General features: G+C 40.9%; 1 protein-coding gene and 1 pseudogene across 6 annotated transcripts in view; both read left to right on the top strand.

The window, feature by feature from the left end:
* Armc4 (armadillo repeat containing 4) overlaps positions 1-19,204 on the top strand; it is a 210,041-nt gene that overhangs the window by 184,069 nt on the left and 6,768 nt on the right. The window lies entirely within an intron of this gene.
* Positions 5,926-7,028, top strand: Gm18581 (predicted gene, 18581; annotated as a pseudogene).

Here is a 19,204-nt window from a genome sequence, read left to right as displayed (position 1 = left end):
CAGCCCTGCACACAGAGCACAACCCAGAACACAGAGCACAGCCTTACACACACAGCACAGCCCTGCACACAGGCTCCACACAGAGCACAGCCCTGCACACAGAGCTCAGCCCTGCACACAGAGCACAGCCCTGCATACAGAGCACAACCCTGAACACACAGCACAGCCTTAAACACACAGCACAGCCCTGCACACAGGCTCCACACAGAGCTCAGCCCTGCACACAGAGCTCAGCCCTGCACACAGAGCACAGCCCTGCATACAGAGCACAGCCCTACACACACAGCACAGCCCTGCACACAGAGCACAACCCTGAACACACAGCACAGCCCTGAACACAGGCTCCATGCAGAACACAGCCCTGCACACAGAGCACAATCCAGAACACAGAGCACAGCCTTACACACACAGCACAGCCCTGCACACAGGCTCCACACAGAGCTCAGCCCTGCACACAGAGCTCAGCCCTGCACACAGAGCTCAGCCCTGCACACAGAGCACAGCCCTGCATACAGAGCACAGCCCTGCACACAGAGCTCATCCCTGCATACAGAGCTCAGCCCTGCACACAGAGCTCAGCCCTGCACACAGAGCACAACCCTGAACACACAGCACAGCCCTGCATACAGAGCACAACCCTGAACACACAGCACAGCCTTACACACACAGCACAGCCCTGCACACAGGCTCCACACAGAGCTCAGCCCTGCACACAGAACTCATCCCTACACACAGAGCACAGCCCTGCACACAGAGCATGACTCTGCACACAGGCTCCACCCAGAGCACAGCCCTGCCTCTGCATCTTCATTGTTTCCCTTATGGGCTATCCACCACATCCACTATGGAATCCATCATATCAAAAAAGTGACGCTAACTAAAAACACTCAGCTAACCACAAGCTGGCTTTAACTTCAAAACTTCAGAGACTGCTCTGTCGATGTTATCTAACATTTTCAAATGTCCAAATCCCAGGGATTTTTTTTTTTTTGCAAGTTACTTAATCTCTGCAAGGATACTATAGTGTTGATTTCACTTTTCCCTTAAACTGTTGTGCTTCCTTGATGACTCAATTCCATAGCATTTGGGTTCCCTTGCTGCCTCTTGGATGGTACTTGACTTTCACAGGTCTCACTTCTTTCCAGCCAATTTATTAGAACTTTAAAAACTATTTGACAAAGATAATTTTTATTTATATTTATGAGGGACAATATAATCTTTTGACATATATGTATATAATACACATACATACATATACACACATACATGCATACATACACACATATACATACATACATACACACATACACACACATACACAGTGTAGAAAGATTGAAAACAACTAATTGGCTGTCAATTTTTAAGTGTGAATGGCCCCCATAGGCTCATCTATTTGAATGCTTGCTCCTTAGTTGGTAGAACTGTTTGGGAGGGATTAAGAGGTGTGGTCTTCTTAAAGGAGGTGTGTCACTGGGGTGGGCTTTGAAGTTTCAAAAGCCCACTCCAAACCCAGTTAGCGCTCTCTCTCTGCCTCCTGTCTGTAGATCAGGATGTAAGCCCCCAGCTACTTCTCCAGTGTCATGCCTGCCTGCCTGCTGCCATTGCTCCTCATCCTAAAGATTACCGTCTAACCCTTGGAAACTGCAAGCAAGCCCACAATTCAATGCTTTCTTCTTTGATCATGGTGTCTCTCCATAGCAGTAGAACAGTAACTAAGACATTGTCAAACTCATTCTCTCATCCATATTGTTTTTATAGCTGTCTACTTAACTATAATCTACTTAACTACACATATAGTTAAGTCTACTAAGATATTTTGAATAGTTATTAACTATTGTCACTGGGGTTTTTGAACTTGTTTTTCCTTCCCTCTAACTAGAACTTTATACATTTTATCCAACATACTTTTCTACATCCCATACCACACTGGCAGGAGTCAATCTCTGATAAATACAATTCTGTCTGCTGCTGTGTGCTGACCTGTTTAATATTTCATGTGTTAGTGGAATCACAAGCTTGCCTGTCTGTTCCTGCTTTTTTCACATAATATGATGTTTTTCAAGTCCATCCATGTTGACATAAATAGCAAGATTTATTGTCTTAAAGGCTCAGTTTTATTCCATTGTGTATGCCTCCTGCCTTTGCCCATTCATCCTGTGACAGACAATTAGATTGCCTCTGTGTATTTACCTTTGTCAAAAACATTTAGTGAGTCTGAGAGTGCCAATGTCTTCTTCTGACTCTGTTACCTTTGGATATGGAGCTGAAAGTGAGAACATTTGAAAAGAAGCTAGTTCTATTTCCACTTTGGAGGGTGCCTTCCTATTCCTTTCAGTAGCAGCTGCTACCTTTTTCAGAACAGTCTGTTATCTTCTGACAGTATGTATTCAGACCATGGTGAGATATTGCATCTGCTGGATGTTATTTGCATTTCTCTGATGACTGGTGACCTTGAACACTTTTTCATTTCCCTCTTGGGCTCTGTCTCCTTTTGAAAATGTTTATCCCTATTTTGCCTGTTTTTTAAAAAAATTTTTTTACATTGATTGTTTACTGATTTGGGTCTCCTATGCATGCTCATTGTTAACCTTTATTAGATGCATTGATCATGTTGGCATGGCACCATCTCCCACTCAGAAGCTGTCTTTCTGCTCCATGGACTGCTTCCTTGGCTGTGCATGCACAAGCTTCTGATGTTAATGAAATCCCATCTGCCCACTCATGCTTTGCTTTGCCTGAGCTCCTGGGTTTCCTTAATAAACAAAACAACAAACAAAACAAACCAGAATGGAATAAAAACCAGTGCCCAGATCAAGGTCAGTTTGCCTGTGTCTTCTTCCAGTTGTTTAGAAAGTTGTTGGCTTTAATGCATTTCAAATTGTATGCAAATTGTTGTAAATGGTACCCAATAAGGGTTTTTCCCCATTAATTTATCTATTCACTTTACATCCTGATTGTAGCTCCCCCCCCCCATTCAGTTCCTTCCTCCCACAGCCCCTCCTACCATTCCCACCTTCAGATAAGGTTTTTGGTGGGTTTTTTGTTGGTGTTGGTTTTTTTTTTTCTTTTTTTGGTTTTTCGAGACAGGGTTTCTCTTTGTAGCCCTGACTGTCCTGTCCTCGAACTCACTCTTTAGGCCAGGCTGACCTCGATCTCAGAAATCGGCCTGCCTCTGCCTCCCAAGTGCTGGGATTAAAGGCATGTGCCACCACCACCCAGCTCAGATAAGGTTTTATTGTCATTCTTCATGTATATCTATAGCTGTCACTGTACCGTTTATTGAAATAAAAGCCTTCCACTGTCCTATGTTCCTGGAACCTTAGTCAAAATTAAACTGGTCACAGCTGACTAAATTTATTCTAGGACCTTCTATTCTGTTCCATTAGCCTATGCTTTTGTGCCATTTTTGCTTTATTTTTAAAACAAAACAACAAAACAAAACAAAGAACAGTACCTTGTCTAGTGTCTGTTTTGCTGTTGTTTCTCCTATTGGTTTCCTGGGTTCAGAATTTACGTTCATTTTAAGCATTTTAACTGTGGAGGCTTTGTATCTGTTTCAGGTCAGGTAGTCTGATACCTCTAGTTTTGTTCATTTTTGTTCAAGATTGCTTTAGCAATTTGAGAACTTCTGTGGTTCCACATGAAATTTAGAATTGTCTTCTGTGTGTATTTATGTGGGAAAAATGTCCCTGGGCATCTCTCTGGCGGGGAGTACACTGGATCTGTCACGACTGCTAGGATGACGGTGGACAGTAGCAATATTAACTCTTTCATTCATGTACAGGGATAACAGTTATTTGCATCATCTCCATTCTTTTTCGCTAGTGCTTTATATTTTTGACTTAAAAAGCTTTTTCCTCCACAGTTACATTTATTATTATGTTTCAGTTTTTTGTTATGTTTTGGTTAGGTTTAGTTTGGTTTTTGTCGCTCTTACAAGTGGATTGTTTGCTGATATCACTTATAAGAATTGGTTGTTAGTGTTTCCCATTTTATGTTGGTTTTATGTCCTGCAGCTTTCCTGAGTTTATTGAGTAGTTTGAGTTTTTAGGGTTTTCTATGTAATATTTAGAACTCCATGTTCTACGTGCCCTAATTCCCACCATGAAAACACAAACATTGTTACAAGGCTATTGTGCATTGTCTTGGTTAGGGCTACTATTGTTACTATGAAACATTATATCTTACATTTTCATATAGCAGTCCATTACTGAAGGATCTCAGGGCAGGAACTCAAAACAGGGCTGGAACCTGGGGACAGGAGCTAATACAGAGGTGTGTTGCTTACTTGCTCACTCACCATGGCTTGTTTGGCTTGCTCTTTTATAGAAGCCAGAACCACTTGCCCAGAGGTAGCACCACCCACAATGGTCTGGAGCCTCCCACATCAATAACTAAGAAAGTGTCCCACCGGCTTGTCAACAGTTTGAACTTATGGAGACATTTTCTCAGTTGAGGCTCCTTCCTCTCTAATGACTCTAGCTTGAGTAAAGTTGATATAAAACTCACCAGAATAGTTTCCAAAGTCTAAAATGTCAACTGGAGAAATGAAAGCAATAGACGTTTCAGCAACCTCAATGCCAGGCATAGTGGTACATCAGCTGTAATCTTGGCACTCAGAAGGCTAAGGCAGGAGGATCACAAGTGCAAAGCCAACTTGGGCTACATAACAAGACCTTGCCTCAGCAAACAAACAAACAAACAAACAAACAAACAAACAAACAGCAACAACTTCCAGAGTGAGTACTGATGTATGATTCCTGGAAAATCTTATCACCATTTCTTGTTTATTTTTCTTTTTTTCCAGACAATATAATCTGATCATGGCTTCCTCTCCCCTCAACCCCTCCCAGATCCTCCCCATCTCCCTACCCACTCAACAACTTTATGCCTTTTCTTTCTCTCTTTAGAAAATAAACAGGCAAACAAACAAACAAACAAAACAGAATCTTAAAAAGAAAGAAGAAACACATATCACACACCTATTAAAAACACAAAATTGTAAACCATAAGACACAAGCAAAAGACCAGTAAGACAAAAACTCCCAATCGAAGCAATATGAGACAAAAGTCTACAAAAATTAGATCTGTTTTGTGTTGGCCATCTGCTGTGGGGCATGGGGCCACTGTTGAATGTGGTTAACTATCCAGTAAACCTGTCACCATTCCCAAGCTATGCTTTCCTTTTAGAATCTTTTATTACTCCACCTTCTGTGCTTGGAAAGGAGGAAAGCTCCTCCCATAGTCTGAAGTGTTTTAGTTTTCTCCAAGTTATACCTCCAAAATCCACTCCAGATCTTCTTTGCATGCTAAGACTTGGCCTAATCAACAGGTTCAGGCACTAGGGTATCAGAGCCCAGACTACACTTTTGTGCTCATGGAAAAAGGTCAGACTCAGGATATGTTTTCAAAGTAGACCCAATGGTTTTGTTTATGGCTTAAGTAAAGGCTATAAGACAGAAAGGAGTCAAAGACACTCCCTAGTACCCACTCCAAACAAATGAGGGAGTAAATTGGCTTTAATGGGGATAAGGAAGCTGTGACTATCAGAGTTTGGATGGAAGGATCAGGATTCAGTTTTATATGTATGAGATTTGAGGTGCTACTTTTTATATCTCAGCAGAGATGTCACATAGTCAACTAAATATCTTGAAATTCAGTGCGGGACTGGAAACTTAAACTTTGGTGGAGTAGCACTAAGTCTAGTTTATACAATGTTGTTTACATACCCACACACCCAGGCATGTGTGTGGCTATGCATACATTCCATCTTATACATATTTAAATATTCTCTGACAATGTTGATCTTAAAAAAGGACACAAAACCAAGTAGACTCTCAATCTCTCACCCAGCTGTAACTCAGGCACTATACCTGTTGTGGCATCAGCAGGACATGATCCTTAGTTATAGAAACCAGATTAAAGGTTTCCACAGCCACCAACCTGCAGCTTGAATGCACCACACTGACTTTCGTGGAAGTCTGAGCCGGCTGTACAGCTTTCTTCCTTGTTCCTGCAACCATGTCCACAAACGAGAATGCTAACTTACCAGCTGTCCGACTTAACAGATTCAAGAACAAGGGGAAGGGCAGTACAGAAATGCATCGCTTGGGAATAGAAGTTAATGTGGAACTCAGGAAACCTAAAAAAGATGAGCAGATGCTGAAAAGAAGAAACGTCAGCTCATTTCCTGATGATGCTACTTCTCCACTACAGGAAAACTGAAACAACCAGGGTACTGTAAATTGGTCTGTTGAAGACATTGCTAAAGGCATAAACAATAACAATTTGGAAAGCCAGCTCCAAGCTATTCAAGCTGCTCGAAAATTGCTTTTTAGAGAGAAACAGCCTCCTATAGACAACATCATCTGGGCTGGTTTGATCCCAAAATTTGTGTCCTTCTTGGGAAAAACTGATTGTAGTCCCATTCAGTTTGAGTCTGCTTGGGCACTCACCAACATTGCTTCAGGAACATCTGAACAGACCAAAGCTGTGGTGGATGGAGGTGGTATCCCAGCATTTATTTCTCTCTTGGTATCTCCCCATGCTTATATCAGCAAGCAAGCTGAAGGGGCTCTTGGAAACATTGCAGGTGATGGTTCAGCTTTCAATTGACCCACTGTTGGCGTTTCTTGCTGTTCCTGATATGTCATCCTTGGCATGTGGTTACTTACCTAACAAGAATCCTGCACCCCCCCCCCCCTTAGATGCTGTTGAGCAGATTCTTCCTACTTTAGTTCGACTCCTGCACCACAATGATCCAGAAGTATTAGCAGATTCCTGCTGGGCTATTTCCTACTTGACTGATGGTCCAAATGAGCACACTGAGATGGTTGTGAAGAAAGGAGTTGTTCCCCAACTTGTGAAGCTTCTAGGAGCTACTGAATTGCTCATTGTGACTCCCACATTAAAAGCCATAGGGAATATTGTCATTGGAACAGATGAACAGACTCAGAAAGTGATAGATGCAGGGGCACTTGCAGTCTTTCTGAGCCTGCTAACAAACCCCAAAACTACTAGTCTAAGGAACCTAACAAATAAAACTGAAACAAAACAAAACCATTAACCAACACAGGAAGGGTGAATAGGAGGGCTGCAAAGGAAACAAAGGCAGAGGAAAAAAGAAACTTCCAGAGCTGACTGCCCAGTGGCCACTGTCTGGCACACATAATGAGTCCAAGTTCACTCTCCAGTGGGGATGCAGCAGAACTAGCACACAGTAGGGATACATCTGAGCCAATAGAAGCTGACAGTGCTTGGTGCCTTTGGAAAGAATGAAAGTGAGAGGCTTTGGCAAGAACATAGCAAAAGACAGAGCCCATATCCAGCTAAATACAGTTGATTTACAACCCTACTCCAACCACAACTGACTAGAGAAAAGACAGCAGCCACTAGCAGTTATAACCAAACTGTGGGTGGAGACTAAGACACCACACACCTGTAGGAGGGGAAGAACATCCCTTCCAGGAAGACGATTCTCCAACCAGGATTCATGAATCAGAAAGTGAGAGTTGAGTTTCAACTGCCTTCAAGCTAGCATCTGCTTGGAAAATACAATTCTGGTGAACTCCAGAACCCCAGGTTACTCTGTAGCAAAACAGAAAGCTGACAAGGGAGATACAAGCTCAGAATTTCAATCATGCAACCAAGTACTTGACATTTGGTGGATACTTGAATGTGGCAGAGACCAATGTGGGTGGAAATAAACAAGTAGAGTGTAACAGAGGGAAGAGAAAGTATTAAATTATCCACATCCTTAGTGTGACAGGAAGGCCATCATCCCTGTGAAACCTGAACAAGATTCTGTTGTAAAAACATTCAGGAAATAAAGAAACAGAGCTGAAAAAGTTTAAGAAACAATTTCCCAAACATACAACAAAATTATAAAGGAGTTAGTAGAAAGGAAAGGAGAGGGGGAGGGGAGGAAGAGAGGGGAAGGGGAGGGAGAGAGGGGAGAGGGAGAGGGAAGGGAGAAGTGAGGGAGACAGGGGGAGGGGAGGTAGAGGGGAGGGAGAGAGGGGAGGGAGAGAGTGGAGGGAAAGGAGAGGAAGAGGAGAGGGGAGGAGAGGGAGAGGAGAGGATAGTGGCCAGTCAGAGAGAAAGGGTCAGCATAAGGACACCACAGACACTGACACTATGTGGAGAGGTGGGTATTCTGGAAAATTCTGAAAACATTAGGAGGAGGGGCATATCTGGAGGAAGAAGGTTACTCAGGGTATATTCTCAGGTGCTGTGTTAGAAAAAAGACTAACCCCTTCCATAGTCTTTTTTCATCCTATCCACCATGAGCTAATACTCTTCCTTAGCCCTTTCTTCCTCCTATCCACCATGAATAAAGACACTTTTTTAATTAGATATTTTCTTTATTTACATTTCAAATGTTATCCCCTTTCCCAGTTTTCACTCCAAAAATCCCCCATCCTCTCCCCTCTCCCTCTGCTCCCCAACCCACCCACTCCCGCTTCCTGGTCCAGGCATTCCCCTATACTGGGACCTCAACCCTTCATAGGACCAAGGACCTCTCCTCCCATTGATGACCAACTAGGCCATCATCAGCTGCATATGCAGCTAGAGCCATGAGTCCCTCCTTGTGTTTTGTTTGATTGGTGGTTCAGTCGCAGGGAGCTCTGGGGTTACTGCTTAGTTCATATTGTTGTTCCTCCTAGGGGGATGCAAACCCCTTCAGCTCCTTGGGTACTTTCTCTAGCTCCTTCATTGGGGACCCTGTGCTCCATCCACTGGATGGCTGTGAACATCCACTTCTGTATTTGTCAGGCACTGGCAGAGCCTCTTAGGAGACAGCTATATCAGGCTCCTGTCAGCAAACACGTGTTGGCATCCACAATAGTGCCTGGGTTTGTTTCTTAGTAATACCAAAACATCCTATCTTAGCAAGATTGTCACCTTCTTGCTGATAGTGGTAGTTCAAATGAAAACATTCCCCATAGGCTCACTTATATATACTATCATATCATCTGCAAATAGTGATATTTTGAGTTCTTCCTTCCCAATTTTTATCCCTTTGATCTCCTTCTGTTGTCTAATTGCTCTGGCTAGGACTTCAAGTCCTATATTGAATAGGTAGAGCGGGGGGCAGCCTCGTCTGGTCCTAGATTTTAGTGGGATTACTTCTAGTTTCTCTCCTTTTAGTTTGATGTTGGCTACTGGTTTGCTGTATATTACTTTTATTATGTTTAGGTATGGGCCTTGAATTCCTGATCTTTCCAAGACTTTTATCATGAATGGGTGTTGGATTTTGTCAAATGCTTTCTGAGCATCTAACGAGATGATCATGTGGTTTTTGTCTTTGAGTTTGTTTATATAGTGGATTACATTTATGGATTTCTGTATATTAAACCATCCCTGCATCACTGGGATGAAGTCTACTTGGTCAGGATGGATGATCATTTTGATGTGTTCTTGGATTTGGCTTGCAAAAATTTTATTGAGTATTTTTGCATCAATTTTCATAAGGGAAATTGGTCTGAAGTTCTCTTTCTTTGTTGGGTCTTTGTGTGTTTTAGGTATCAGAGTAATTGTGGCTTCATAGAATGAATGGGGTACAGTACCTTTTGTTTCTATTTTTTGGAATAGTTTGAGGAGAATTGGAATTAGGTCGTCTTTGAAGGTCCTATAGAACTCTGCACTAAACCTATCAGGTCCTGGGCTTTTATTTTTTGTTTGTTTGGGAGACCATTAATGACTGTTTCTATTTCTTTAGAGGATATGGGACTGTTTAAATTGTTAATCTGATCCTGGTTTAACTTTGGTACCTGGTATCAGTCTAGAAGTCCATTTCATCCAGGTTTTCCAGTTGTGTTGACTATAGCCTTTTGTAGTAGGATTTAATGATGTTTTGGATTTTCTCAGATTCTGTTGCTATGTATCCCTTTTCATTTCTGATTTTGTTAATTAGGATACTGTCCCTGTGCCCTCTAGTGAGTCTGGCTAAGGGTTTATCTATCTTGTTGATTTTTTTCAAAAAACCAGCTCCTGGTATGGTTGATTCTTTGTATAGTTCTTTTTGTTTGTATTTGGTTGATTTCAGCCCTGAATTTGATTATTTCCTGCCCTCTACTCCTCTCAGGTGAATTTGCTTCCTTTTGTTCTAGAGCTTTTAAGTGTGCTGTCAAGCTGCTAGTGTGTGCTCTCTCTAATTTCTTTTTGAGGGCACTCAGAGCTGAGTTTTCCTCTTAGGACTGCTTTCATTGTGTCTTATAATTTGGGATATGTTGTGGCTTCAGTTTCATTAACCTCTAAAAAAAAGTTTTTAATTTCTTTCTTTATTTCTTTCTTGACTGAGTTATCATTGAATAGAATGTTGTTCAGCTTTCGTGTGTATGTGGGTTTGCTATTATTTATTTATGTTGTTATTGAAGATCAGCCTTAGTCCGTAGTGATCTGATAAGATTCATGGGATTATTTCAATATTTTTGTATCTGTTGAGGCCTGTTCTGTGACCAATTATATGGTCAATTTTGGAGGAGGTACCATGAGGTGATGAGAAAAAGGTATATCCTTTTGTTTTAGGATAAAATGTTCTATAGATATCAGTTAAATCCATTTGTTTCATAACTTATGTTATGTTTCACTGTGTCTCTGTTTAGTTTCTGTTTCCAGGACCTGTCCATTGATGAGAATAGGGTGTTGAAGTCTCCCACTATTATTGTGTGCGGTGCAATGTGTGTTTTGAGCTTTGCTAAAGTTTCTTTAATGAGTGTGGATGCCCTTGCATTTGGAGCATAGATGTTCAGCATTCACAGTTCACTTTGGTAAATTTTGCCTTTGATGAGTATAAAGAGTCCCTCCTCATCTTTCTTGATAACTTTAAGTTGAAAGTCAATTTTATTCGATATTAGAACGGGTACTCCAGCTTATTCCTTGGAACTATTTGCTTGGAAAATTACTTTCCAGCCTTTTATTCTGAGGTAGTGTCTGTCTTTGTCACTAAGGTGGGTTTCCTATATGCAACAAAATGTTGGGTCCTGTTTATGTATCCAGTCTATTAGTCTAAGTCTTTTTATTGGGGAATTGAGTACATTAATATTAAGAGATATTAAGGAGAAGCCATTGCTGCTCCCTGTTATTTTTGCTGTTAGAGATGGAATTTTGTTGATGTGGCTATCTTCTTTTAGGTTTGTTGAAAGATACTTTGCTTTTTCTAGATTCCCTCCGTGTGTTGGAGTTTTCCCTTTATAATCCTTTGAAAGGCAGGATTTGTAGAAAGATATTATGTAAATTTGGGTTTTTTTTTTTTTTTCATGGAACATTTTGGTCTCTTCATCTATGGTAATTGAGAGTTTTGCTGGGTATAGTATCCTGGGCTGGCATTTGTGCTCTCTTAGGCTCTGTATTACATCTGCCCAGGATCTTCTGGCTTTCATAGTCTCTGGAGCAAAGTCAGGTGTAATTCTGATAGGTCTGCCTTTATATATTACTTGACCTTTTTCCCTCACTGCTTTTTAAAAATTGTTTTATTAGATAATTTCTTCATTTACATTTCAAATGCTATCCCAAAAGTCCCCTTTACCCTCCCCCTGCCCTGCTTCCCTACCCACTCATTCCCACTTCTTGGCCCTGATGTTCTCCTGTATTGGGGCATATAAAGTTTGCAAGACCAAGGGGCCTCTCTTTCCATTTTTGGCTGACTAGGCCATCTTCTCCTACATATGCAGCTAGAGATATGAGCTCTGGGGATACTGATTGGTTCATATTGTTGTTCCACCTATAGGGTTGCAGACCCCTTCAGCTCCTTGGGTACTTTCTCAAGCTCCTCCTGTGGGGGCCCTGTGTCCCATCCTATAAAGGACTGTGGGCATCCACTTCTGTATTTGCCAGGCACTGGCATGGCCTCACAAGAGACAGCTATATCAGGGTCCTTTCAGCAAAATCTTGCTGACAAATGCAATAGTGTCTGCGTTTGGTGGCTGATTATGGGATGGACCCCCAGGTGAGGCAGTCTCTGGATGGTCCATCCTTTCATCTTAACTCCACACTTTGTCTCTATAACTCCTTCCATGGGTATTTTGTTCCCTATTCTAGGGAGGAATGAAGTATCCACATGTTGGTCTTCCTTGTTCTTGATTTTTTTGGGTTTTGCAAATTGTATTCTAGGTTTCTGGGCTAATATCCACTTATCAGTGAGTGCATATCTTTTGTGATTGGGTTACCTCACTCAGAGTGATATCCTCCAGATACATCCATTTACCTAAGAATTTCATAAATTCATTGTTTTTAATAGCTGAGTAGTACTCCATTGTGTAAATCTACCACATTTTCTGTATCCATTCCTCTGTTTAGGGACATCTGGGTTCTATCCAGCTTCTGGCTATTATAAATAAGGCCGCTATGAACATAGTGGAGCATGTGTTCTTATTACCAGTTGGAACATCTTCTGGGTATATGCCCAGGAGAGGTATTGCTGGATCTTCCGGTAGTACTATGTTCAATTTTCCCCTCACTGCTTTTAATATTCGTTCTTTTGTGCATTTGGTGTTTTGACTATTATGTGACAGGAGGAATTTCTTTTCTGGTCCAAACTATTTGGAGTTCTGTAGGCTTCTTGTATGTTTATGAGCATCTCTTTCTTTAGTTTGGGGAAGTTTTCTTCTATATTTTTTTGAAGATATTTACTGGCACTTTAGTTTGGAAATCTTCCTTCTCCTCTATACCTATTATCCTTAGGTTTGGTCTTCTCATTTTGTCCTGGATTTCCTGGATGTTTTGGGTTAGGATCTTTTTTCATTTCCCATTTTCTTTGATTGTTGTATCAATGTTTTCTATGGTATCTTCTGCACCTGAGATTCTCTCTACTATGTCTTTATTCTGTTAGTGATGCTTGCATCAGTGACTCCCGACTTCTTTCCTAAGTCTTATTTCCAGAGTTGTCTCCCTTAGTGATTTCTTTATTGTTTCTACTTCCATTCTTAGATCCTATATGGGTTTTGTTTAATTCTTTCACCTGTTTGGATGTGTTCTCCTGTGTCTCTTTAAGCGAGTTACTTATGTCCTTCTTATAGTCCTCTATCATCATCATAATAACTGACATTAGATCCATATCTTCTTTTTCTGTTGTGATGGTTTATCCAGGACTTGCCATGGTGGGAGATTTGGATTCTGATGATGCCAAGTAACTTTGGTTTCTATTTCTTCTGTTCTTATACTTGCCTCCCACCATCTGATTATCTCAAGTGCTCCCTGCCCTCGATATATCTGATTGGAGTCTGTCCTTCCTGTAATCTCAGTTGAGTCAGAACTTCTCAGAGTCCAGCTTTCTTTGTGATCCTGTGATTCTGGGATCCTATGATGCTGAGATTCTGGTGTGTCAGAGTCCTTGGCATTCAAGCTTCCACTGAGACCCTGAGATCCTGGTGTGACCAAGCTCCTGGGATCCTGGGATTCTAAGATCCTGGGAGTGTTAGAGTACCTGGAAGTGGTACCTCCTCTGGTGACCATGGGGCTGTCTGCTGAGTTTGAAACCAAGGTCGACCAGCGCTGACCAGAAGGAATCCAAGTCACTGATCAGGCAGGGTTCCTGTGTCTGCGCTCCGGCTCTCCCCAGGAACTCCTTGTTCTGTTGGAACTGATGTTGTGTTCCACTCACCAGTGAGCCTAAGATCCTGGGTATGCCAGGGCACCTGTGGGGTGGAGAGTTCTCTGAGGACTGTTGGGCTGTCCTCCGAGTTTGGGCCCAAGGTGGCCTGGCCTTTAAGACCCTTCTAACACATGCTTCCAACACCATGATGATTGGCCTTGACTGTGGACACAGAAGCAGTGGAGCCAAAGTTTATGGACTGAGCCCAACCAAAAACCATTCCTCTCTGTACATTTTTTGTGTCAGTATCTTGTCCCAGCAACAGAAGTCCAATACAATAGGTCACAGCATCATGAAAATTTAGAACATCAGTACAAAGAAACTGAAAAGTTTCTATAATGTTCAACAGAGACAATGACTGCAGAAATACCATGGATGGTTTCAACAGCTGGGTGAGGAGGCAGGGATTCTGCCCCATACTGCATGGTAGAGGAGGTGGTTACAGAAATCCTCTGTGCTCCACTTGTGTTGCAAAATTCAGTGATATCACAGTGAAATCAAATGAACAAAAGTGGACTTCATGGAAATTGTACTGACAAATTCCAAGTGTCGCCTATGAGTGTTTAAAATCCCAACACGTTGCTATTCTTTAAACTCCTATTTATCATGTGCTGATGTATTTATTCCAGATTTCATCAGATTATTTCATGCCTCTGTTCACCAACAAGACATCCTTGGAACTAGAAATTAACTAAGAGGAAACTAATTTGAATAAGAATTTAATAATCTATCTTAGTATAAATCTATATTACAAATCTATCAAATCATCTATATTAGTACAAATATGTCTTATATTTAGTATATCAACTTTCACTTACATCATAGGATCACAAATCTTTTATTTTTGTGTTAATTTTCAATATTACTAGATTAAAATTGCTTATTTGGAAAAATACAATAAATCCCTGACAAAGTATTATAATGGTTTGTGTGTTCTCTGTCTCTGTCTCTGTCTCTGTCTCTCTCTCTCTCTCTCTCTCTCTCTTTCTCTCTTTCTTTCTTTCTTTCTTTCTTTCTTTCTTTCTTTCTTTCTTTCTTTCTTTCTTTCTTTCTTTCTTTCTTTCTTCCTGTTTTAGGATTTTTAGAAAAGTTTTCACCTGGTAGACCAGGCTCGCCCTGACCCTAGCCTCCTGAGTGCTAGGGTCAACTGCTACCAAATTGTAAATTCTTAGTCTTTTTGTTTGACATATTCAAACTCCAGGAAACAGTGACAATGGTATAGTTACCAGCCAGCACTTTTGAGTGCATGGTGGAACACTTACTGTAGTATTTAATCCTACATCCGCTGTGTTAGGAAAATACCTAACAAATTCTAATCTTATTAACAGCACAGTCAGTCTTGGAGAATTACCCCAGACCATGTACAAGTTAGAAGGTAAAGCCAGGTTTTAAACTGAGATTTCACAGTTGAAGTTGTCAATTCAAATATGCACAACATAGTCAGTGACACTGTTTCCTCCAAGGGAATAAGCCACTGAAATTTAATCTGTGGGTTGAAATTCTAAACAATTTTATCCAATTATTCCTTTACATTTTTAGCCAAAATAGTATATGCACAGACACACTTTACAGTTGATAGCAGAAAATTTGAGCAGAAACTTGAAGGCATTCTGATCAACAACACAAGTGGAGCACAGAGGATTTCTGTAACCACCTCCTCTACCATGCAGTATGGGGCAGAATCTCTGCCTCCTCACCCAGCTGATGAAACCATCCATGGTATTTCTGCAGTCATTGTATCCTGATGCTACTGGCTGCTCTGTGGCTCCAGCATTCTGACCTCACAAAAGCTTTCTAGTGTGTAGCCATGTGTGTTGGAGGACAACTGTAATTCCAACACTGGGGAGGCTGTGGCAGGAAAATTTCAAGTTCAAGGCTACCCTGGTCTATATAACAAGACCTTTTTTCAACATCATTGCTGTGTGGCTTTTCCCAGGGAGACATTTACCCCAGAAAAGGTAGTGATTTGCGACCAGAGAAATGATTCCATCCAAGTCCAGCATGAGCCAGTGAGTGAACTGAGTTATTTATAAGAGCTTGGGTTGCTCAGTCAGTGGCAGCTGCATCACCAGAAGGGCCATCTCAGTCCGGGTGATGACTCACAAAAGCTGCAACTCTGGGGCTCCCAGCATGACTTGCAGCCCCCTCCACTGTAGGTCAAGAGTTGAGGAGGAACCTTGTGACTGTCTGCGCTTTCTAAATTGTGTAGTTTGATTTGGATTCCTCAGCCATGAACCTCACTTCTCCCTCTTATTTCAACTGGAGGAAATAACTACATAACATTCATTCTCCCTTACCTCAAAAATATGGAGGAAAGTCCATGAAAGGAATGTATTCAACTGTGAGCAGAATCTGGAAGGGAAGGAAACCAAGCCAACAAAAGTAGCACCGATATCTAGGTCACATCCTAAACATGGTTTTAGTCTACTTTCTGTTAGTATAATGAAACATTACAGAGGTATTTATTTTAATAAAAATAGAAAGCTCTTTAATGTCAATAGCATTTCATCAAATGTTTATTCATTAAATATTATTCATCAATTTCTACATCCCCAAGTCATTATTTTTTCTCCTATACACTGGCAACTGTTGTACTTTCTTTTTGTTATTGTTTTTTGAGACAAGGTCTCATGATGTAGCCTGTGCTAGTCTTGAACTCCTGATCGTCCAATTTCAGCCTTCTAAACACCAGAAATATAGACTTGTATCATCATACCTGGCTCCAAGCTTTGTTTATTTTTAATGAATTGTACCTAGTGTTGGTGAGTATGAAGAGAAAGATTACTTCTTATTCTTCAATAATAATGTTATTGGGCACAAGGTCTCAGGAGAATAGCTTGGCAATATATGATAAATGTATATTATGTCAAATTATTTGATCCGAGATTTATATTTCTAATAATCCAGATGAAGAAATGATCACACACACACACAAAGACATACACACATGCACGTGCGCACCCATGCATGTGCAGGCACACACACACACACACACACACACACACACACACACACACACACACTTACAGAGAGAGAGAGAGAGAGAGAATGGTGTTCTTGCCATTTCTTGTTTGTCCTTCTTGAACAGGGGCAGGGTCACCTAAGATGGTACTGTACTATGGTTTCAAAATGGTTTGATTGTCTAATTGTGTTTCTCAAAGTCCATCATAATTGAGGTCTTGGTTCCAACAGTGGTACATTGAAAAGCAGAACGTTGGTTGGAGATTCTTGGGTTGTTGCAGTGTGCTTCACAAGAGATTATGGGATGCAGCCTCTCCCTCTCTCTCTCTCAAGTTCTCTTACATGTATGTACCTGTGCCATGTTGTGACCACCCAGGAGGGCCTTTTTTTAAAGGAGATAGTGCAGTTGTCATGCCCTTGAGCTTCCAATATAATTTGCTGAATTATCCTGCCCCTCGACCACGAATTTTTGTGCCACTACACACTTCAGGTATATATGCTACAGACTGAGCAAGTCAGCCTTAGAGTTATGGATTTTCATAATTTTATGTCTTAAAAATATTGAGAGAAAAAGAAAGAAAATGTACACACACATTATGTGTATTATATATTATGTATAACATATATGTGTACAGCCATATGTACTACTTCTGGTCCTCTTCTAAGCTTTGTTTCTGTTCAAGTGTCTCCCTCTTGCATATCGTGTGTGTGTGTGTGTGTGTGTGTGTGTGTGTGTGTATGTGTGTGTGTGTGTCAGAGAGAGAGAGAGAAAGAGAGAGAGAGGAAGCAAAACTGGGGTCTTGATCATGCTTGGAAAGTCCTTCATCACTGAGCTATATGACAAAGCTGTAGCTTTGCTTTCTTTCTCCCTCTCTCGCTCTCTCTCCCTTTTCTTCTTCCCTTTCCTTTTTTATAAAACTAATAAAATGTATTTTAAAATATGCAACTCAGTATTGACATTTTAAGTCATCAAAATAATTTATAATAGTTAAATGCCTCTTAAATATACATGATAACTTCTGAAGCTAAAAGTAATATGCACTCAACCAGTTTTTAAAATCTATTTGGAACATTAAACATGATAGAAGTAGGAAAAAAAAATCTCTTATGAAGTCATCTATGAAAGGAAATTGTGAAAAGTTCCTAATTAGACAAAAACTATTGCATCTCCAAGGGAGAGTACTCAGTGTAACTGTGACTTCATAGAATGAATTGGGTAGTGTTCCTTCTGTTTCTATTTTGTGGAATAGTTTGAAGAATATTGGTATTAGGTCTTCTTTGAAGGTCTGATAGAATTTTACACTAAAACCTATGGTCCTGGGCTTGTTGTTGTTGTTGAGAGACTTTTAATGACTGCTTCTATTTCTTTAGGAGTTATGGGGTTGTTTAGATGGTTTGATCCTGATTTATCATTGGTATTTGGTATCTGTCTAGAAAATTGTCCATTTCATCCAGATTTTCCACTTTTCCTGAGTATAGGCTTTTGTAGTAGGATCTGATGATTTGTTTAATTTCTTAAGTTTATGTTGTTATATCTTCCTTTCATTTCTTATTTTGTTATTTTGAATACTACTGTCTCTGTGCCCTCTGGTTAGTCTGGCTAAGGGTTTATCTATCTTGTTGATTTTTCTCAAAGAATCAGCTCCTGGTTTTACTGACTCTTTGTATAGTTCTTTTTGTTTCTATTTGGTTGATTTAGGCCCTGAGTTTGATTATTTCCTGCTGTCTACTCCTCTTGGGTGTATTGGCTTCTTTTTGTTCTAGAGCTTTCAGGTGTGCTGTCAAGCTGCTAGTGTAAGTTCTCTCCAGTTTCTTTTTGGAGGCATGACAGAGTAATTTATAAAGAAAAATTATGAAGACTGGAAAATTCCATATTGGCAAACAGAATTGAGTGAAGCCCTTCTTGCTGGTGAGGACATCATATGTTAACACAAAGAATCATAACTGAGAATATTCCTCTTCTCATAAAGCCACAGTCGCATTGGATTAGAGCCCCCCACTTATGGCCTTAATTACCTCCTGCCTCTAAATACCGTGGATTAGATAGACCTTTTTAATGCCTCACCATAAGGATTACATTTCAACGTGAGTTTTAGTGCAGACATTCAGTCCACAGTACATGTTATGCTCTTCTGTCAGCTGCAGGAGAGCTTACACCAGTGAAGTCCACAGCCCTCAAGTCTCTCTGCACTGGCCAAACAGAAGCAACATTTTGTCCTGAGCTGCAACAGCATATTGTATCTTGAAGCCACTGGTTCAGGTCCAATATCATATGAAATGAATTACCAAGACTCAGAGTCTGGCTGTGGTGGAGCCTCAGCTGGAACAGCAACACGAGCCCAGCCCAGACGAATAGTAGAAAAGCCACTTTGCAGGCAGAGGTAGCCGTTCCTCTTTGTGACCTCAACAGGAAAATAGCCAAAGGCTTCTCCACTCAAATCAGCTTTGGAAATGGGATCCTGCTGGGAAACCCCAAGTTGGGTATGTACACAGGTACTTCGGATCTCATCCAGCTGTAATTAAAGCCCCTATATTTCCAGACTCTGCTCACCCAAACAATGTGGAGTCAAACCACAGGAAAATCTGTTATCATTCAAATGGATCCATATTTTTCATACAACTGAAATGCAGCATAAAGCCGTGAACTGT

This window comes from Mus musculus, chromosome 18 (genome assembly GCF_000001635.26).
Source record: "Mus musculus strain C57BL/6J chromosome 18, GRCm38.p6 C57BL/6J".
Classification (NCBI taxonomy): domain Eukaryota; kingdom Metazoa; phylum Chordata; class Mammalia; order Rodentia; family Muridae; genus Mus; species Mus musculus.
This window is presented reverse-complemented; position numbering and strand designations above follow the sequence as displayed.